We start from the raw sequence: 6,771 nt of genomic DNA, 5'->3' as shown, positions 1-6,771 counted from the left end.
GGCAAAAGAAACACAGATTGAATATTTTAAGAATAATGAAATAGAAACAAAGCAATAAAAAACAGAGCAACCAAATTAAAGGCTCCTAGTTTTCTTTCCTATTAGTTTCCATAGTCCAACCACCCCCACACAAAACCCCAAAAGCAAGAAATGCAAAACAACAAAAGGTATTAAGAATTAAATAACAATAACAACAATAATAATAACAACAGAATACCTTTAAAATAGAAAATAAAGAAAACCATTCAATTATATTTGATTCTTTTCTTCTTCTTTAATCCCCAGAAAAAGGTGTCTGCAAGTGTCGCCAGAAAAACGAAATTAGTTCACTTACCAACCATCACATTGTCGTGCAAGGCAGAACGTCCGACATCCTTCGCTCATCAATGATGGGGATGTTGGGATAAATGGGTTCCGGTATGTACGGTTCCACCGTGATTATGGCAGCCTCCACATCTTCATTTCGTTTTTCTGGCGACACTTGCAGACACCTTTTTCTGAGGATTAAAGAAGAAGAAAAGAATCAAATATAATTGAATGGTACACAAAGATAATTCTTAATTTTCAAGATTGGGTGTTGGACTAGAAGACCTCCAAGGTCCCTTCCAGCCCTGGAGGATTCTATACTTTCTCCAATTAGTTGTACCAATATTTGGGGGGGCTTTCAGTGCCCCAGGGCTCCCCAGGTATCCAGGTAACCTAGAGGTCAAACAACACTTCTCCCTCTACTCAACCCTTGACCCCTCCCTCCCTTGGATCCCCCCCCCTTTCAGCTCAGAAGGGAAGGTTAACAGTTGAGTGTCACTCAGCAGTGGGGAATCCATGGGGTTCTGCCTAAGCAGGGGGTTGGACTAGAAGACCTCCAACGTCCCTTCCAAGTCTGCTATTCTGTTAAATTCTGTCTGCCTGTAACCTCCAGCAACCAGCCGTGGCAGGCAAAGCACAGAGGACACCCCTGCTCATAGATGGGAGGCTAAGAAGGCCTGACAGGTTCACCTGCTCTTTGCAAAGGGCACCTCCTGCACAAGACCTGAGGTGTAGCCTAAAAGAAAGGCTCTCCCACTTCATCCCTTTTCCTTCTTCAGCCACGGAAGAGACTCCGAAAGCCCCATCCCTCTTTGGGGCATCTTCAGCGCACATCCCAAAGGGGCTTTTCAAAAGGCAGCTGGAATTTCTTGGGTTTTTTTCCTTGAAAACGTTTCACTTCTCATCCAAGAAGCTTCTTCAGTTCTGACTGAATGGTGTGGAATGGAAGGATTCGTCCTCTTTGCAGCCGTTTGGTGGTTAGCCTTGTGAAGGTCAGCCATGAGCTCTCTGAGAGGCCTTGAGGCCACCTGGGGGTTTATCTGCCCCCCTCAGGGTCACCTGAATCAGAGGGAAAATGGGGGGGGGATTTTCTTGGAACTGGGGAAAGGACCGTGTTGTTGTCTTGGGAGAGAGCAAAGTCCACCCTCTGGACAGAGGAGACCCCTGGTTGGAAAGAGGGGTCCAAGAGGCCATCTATCTTAAAACTGAACAGCCCTCTCTTGACAGAGGGGGAGGGGTATGATCCCCCCTCGCTCCTGTCTACTACACAGTCCTGAGGACATGGGGGGGTTTGGGGAGGCCCAGTCTGTGTGCAAGGAGGCAGCCCGGTCTCTGCAGGTTTCAAGAATGGAGAGCATTTATCCCAGCCTGACCTGCTTTCTGCCTCCATCCTCCAATGCAGCAGGCAGGAAGACTCCCTGGTGGGAGGAGGGGGCTCCAGAGACCCCTTGGGCTCCTCTTTCCAGAACAAGCTTCACATTGGGGCTCTTTCATGCAATGCACAAGAGGCAGAACTCCTGGCTGACCCACAAGTACGACCCTCTGGGATCGGTAAAGAGATGCTTTATAGAGGTTATTGCAGGAAGTCCAGATTATTCTTCCTGCAACGCTGAAAAAATGCACTTAAAAAGACAAAGTTACTGACATGGATTAAGGACATTGATAGCCTTTAATGTGGCCCATGAAGGATTGCTTTCTCTTTTTGGAGACTTTTCATGGAGTCCCATTCTCTGAAGGAAGTTGCATGCCTTCATCAAATAGTGACAGCTGTCAGTCAGAAGATGAAGTAATTTCATTAATATTTTGTTTGGAAAATCAGAATTTAGGTATTGAGAGACAATATCCAGGAGAACACATAATATTCTAAATTTATGTGGTTTCCAGTTCTTTTAACCTCAATGATCCTTTAGGACAATTGTTGGACAGCCAGGACAAATTGTAATTTAAAGGAATCAAGGAATATTGACAATAATGGAAAATGTGATTGGTCAATTAAAATCCAAACAATTGAACTTATAGCTATTCCCAGCTTTTCCCCCCAAAATTTGGTCAGAACTGAGGTCAAGGAATAGCTGAGGTCTCCTTAATGTTCTATGTTCAACCAAAATTTTACACAGAAATCTGCTCCATGGCTTCCTTCAGTTCTTATTCCAGCCATTTGTCTGGAGAAGTTGAAATACATTACAAGTGAGGAAAATATTTCTATATAAACTCACTGATATATAGGAATAAATTAATATTTTATCTGGAAAATCAGAATATAGAATATTTTAGAAGACATTACATACGTGAGGCTTTGTTATTAAACTGGGAAAAAATTAAAAGACAACATTATTTAAAAATTCCAGTCTGGTTATCAACTATTGAGGCATTTTCATATCCAATAACATACAAAAAGGAACAAACAGTTAGATATGGTGAAATATTGAATGCAAAGAGTGAACTTAAATCTATGCAAGAATTGGAACAGCAGGGTATAAAGATGAATTGATTTTCATATGTGCAAACACATTCTAGATATGATAAAGATCTTAAAATGGAAGGTTTCCATGATAAAATGACTAAGTTAGATAAAATTTTGACAGGTACTGATGAACAGGTGATTTAAAACTATATGGATATTTATTAGAGATTAAATTAGAAGAACAAGTTAAAGAATCTATGATTGCTTGGGGGGGGGAATTTTGGGCATGGGATTGATTTAGAGAACTGGCAGAAATTGTGGTCTCAAAATTATAAAATGACAATGTCAACAGCGTATAAAGAAAATGTGTATAAGATGTTTTACAGGTGGCATCTATCCCAGACGAAAATAGCAAGAATGTTCAAGAATAAATTGGAGAAGTGTTGGAAATGTCATCAGATACCAGGTTCATATTACCATATGTGGTGGACTTGCATAGAAGCTAAAAGATATTGGACTAAAATCCATACTTGGTTGGAAAAAATGATACAAAAACATATTGACTTTAAACCAGAGAAATTTTTGTTGGGAATCATACCAGAAACATAGAATGCAGAATTGAAATACTTGATTGTAAATGTGTTAATAGCAGCTAGAATTGTATTTGCTAAAAACTGAAAGAATGAGAAAACACCAACGCAGGAGGAAGTTATTTATAAAATAATGGAATGTGCTGAAATGAGAAAGTTGATATTTAAAATTAGAGAACAGGTAGATAAACAATTTTATGGGATATGGGATCTATTTTATCAGTGGTTAGATTAAAAAAAACATGGAAATGAAAATTATTGAAGAATGTCACTAATACTAGAATAATAGAATGATTTAGAATAAGACATAAAAATACTTTATTACTGGATATATTTAAGATGATGTAATGAATTACTATAATATAAATGAACCCATGCTCAGCATATCTCGTTTAAGATGAAGTAATAATAGTCAAACAAATGCAGTATTATAATAGTGATGTGTTGTGGCCCAGCAGGAGCCGTTGGAGCTGCCACCAGACTCCGACAGCGAGGGTCCCTATGAGGGTCCCTGGAGGATGTGGAGGACCCTGGACAGGGTTCTGACTCTGAGCAGGGATCAGAGAGGCTGGTTGGCCACCAGGAGGTGCCTGAGGCATGGAGCAGTGGTGAAAGCCAAAGGGAGGGTGCTCCTGATATCATACCTTGGAGCAGTGGGGAGGAGACAAGGGAGTGGTTTCTGGATGCCAGGCAATGGAGAGCTGATAGACGAAGAGAACAGCTACGCATTTACAAGTGATGATTGGATACAGGTGATCGTAATCAGGCTCCTCTCAAGGCTATTTAAGGAGGGACTTTCCGACAGTTGTTTTGCAGGAATCAACTGATCATTAGAGTTGGAGACGCTCTCAGATCTGTGTTGTACTCTTTCTGTCAAGGTGGTATCTGGACCTCGGCAGGCTGGATTGCTGCCAAAGTGTTATCTGGATCTCGGCAGACTGGATTGCTGCCAAAGTGTTCGCTGTACCTGGATTGCTGCCAATGGGCTATCTGGACCTCAAGGCAGGCTGGATTGCTGCCAAGGTTTAAACTGTCTGAAATAAAACATCTTTCAGAGACCTTGTTTTGGAGTGATTTGGTATATGAGAAGGGGGGAGTCAGAACAGTGATGTATATTAATATATTTGACTGAAAATATGTGATTCTATATAAAATGTAAGCAATGACTATGGAAAGGATGCACAAAAACTCTGTGACCAATCAAAACATTGTATGTAATGGAAGATACTTTTATGTTACATGTCTTGTCTGTCTATGTTTGTTGAAAAATAAAAAACGTATATAATAAAAAAAATAAAATGGAGGTAACATGGAAAGTTGTTGGCCTGCATCTGTGTTTGCAAAAGTTTAAGATGAATGGACTTTAACCCCGAGAATTCCACACCCAACAATTCATGGATTTCATCTCCCAAGATTCACTGGCCGCCATGCTGGCCAGGAGATTCTGGGAATTAAAGTCCGATCATGTTCAAGTTCCAAATTTGAAAAATGCTGGTCGACATTCTTCCCTTCTGTCAGGAATTAAAGCCCTGAACCAAAACTTAGCTAATTCACACGTTGGTTAATAAGTCAGAGACAATTTTGCAATGAGTCCTAGTTTCTTTGGCTAATCTCTGGTTAGGCTTCCTCCTTTTTAGGCTGTTGTTTTATATCTCTGGTTGATTAGCAGCCTCAGCAACAAGCCAGGAACAAGCGGAGAAACTGCAGATACACCTCACGTTTCCAAAATAGTTGCTTGAAGCCGACATTGAAAATTCTTTGGTTTTAATCACAATTTATATCTCAAGAATCACTCTTTATAAAGCTGAATTATTTGTGCTACAGACTTTAATTCTTTTACCTGTTTTTAGTTTCTGTTTTCTCTTCTTGTTCCCTCAAAGATTTTAATTTTTCTTTCATTTTTTAAATATATCTTTTAAAGTTTCCTTCATTTTCTCCGTCTCTTCTCTCCTTCTGATTCTGGGCTTCATCTGAGCAGGATTTCCTAAAAGAAAGCAAATTTTGCATTCAAATCCTCCAGTTCTCAGGGAAGACAAAAATCCTGCCTCTCTTTCTCTCTAATGGTTGTTTCTATTCCCGCCCCCATTGTCATGCCAACCCACAACCAATCAATACAATACAATATAATAGCAGAGTTGGAAGGGACCTTGGAGGTCTTCTAGTCCAACCCCCTGCCTAGGCAGGAAACCCTATACCGTTTCAGGCAAATGGCTATGCAACATCTTCTTAAAGACTTCCAGTGTTGGGGCATTCACAACTTCTGGAGGCAAGCTGTTCCGCTGATTAATTGTTCTAACTGTCAAGAGGTTTCTCCTAAGTTGCTTCTCTCCTTGATTTGTTCACATCCATTGCTTCTTGCTCTACCCTCAGGTTCCTTGGAGAATAGTTTGACTCCCTCTTCTTTGTGGCAACCCCTGAGATATTGGAACACTGCTATCATGTCTCCCCTAGTACTTCTTTCTATTAAACTAGACATACCCAGTTCCTGCAACCGTTCTTCATATGTTTTAGTCTCTAGTCCCCTAATCATCTTCGTTGCTCTTCTCTGCACTCTTTCTAGAGTCTCCACATCTTTTCTACATCATGGTGACCAAAACTGAATGCAGTATTCCAAGTATGGCATTACCTAAGCATTATAAAGTGGTATTAACACTTCACGTGATCTTGATTCTATCCTCTGTTGATGCAGCCTAGAACTGTGTTGGCTTTTTTGGCAGCTGCTGCACACTGCTGGCTCATATTTAAATGGTTGTCCACTAGGACTCCAAGATCCCTTTCACAATTACTACTGTTGAGCAAGGTACCACCTATGCTGTACCTGTGCATTTCGTTTTTGTTGCCTAAATGTAGAACCTTACCAGTGGTGGGTTTCAATTTTTTTTAGAACCTCTTCTGTAGGTGTGGCCTGCTTTGTGGGAGTGGCTTGCAGGCCATGTGACCGTGTGGGAGTGGCTTTCAAGCCATGTGACTGAGTGGGAGTGGCTTGGCAGCCATGTGACTGGGTGGACATGGCCAACATGTAAAATGTGGTAACACTCACTTACCAACGCTCTTGCTTAGCAACCAAGATGTTGGCTCAGAAACTCTGGCATTTGAAGCATGCACGTCTTAAAGCTGTCAGGTTGCAAGACCCTCGCACCCCTAACCCTTTAGAAAAAAAACCCCGGGGTGTTCAAACTTGACAGCTTTAAGACTTGTGGACTTCAACTCCCAGAATTCCTCCTCCAGTCATGTTGGCTCAGGAACTCTGGCATTGAAGTGTGCAAGTCTTAAAGCTGTCAAGTTACAAGACCCTCGCAACCCTAACCCTTTAGAAAAAAATCCCCCAGGGGTGTTCTAACTTGACAGCTTTAAGACTTGTGGACTTCAACTCCCAGAATTCCTCCTCTCGCTCTTCATCTTGATGATTTGCGGACAGGCGGGGGGAGGGAGCTGGAACCGGTTCTAAATGGCACAGTAGATTTGTGGAAC

The sequence above is a fragment of the Natrix helvetica genome, assembly GCF_964273705.1.
Source record: "Natrix helvetica genome assembly, chromosome: 5".
NCBI lineage: Eukaryota > Metazoa > Chordata > Lepidosauria > Squamata > Natricidae > Natrix > Natrix helvetica.
The sequence above is the reverse complement of the archived record's forward strand: the minus strand, read 5'-3'. Positions refer to the sequence as shown.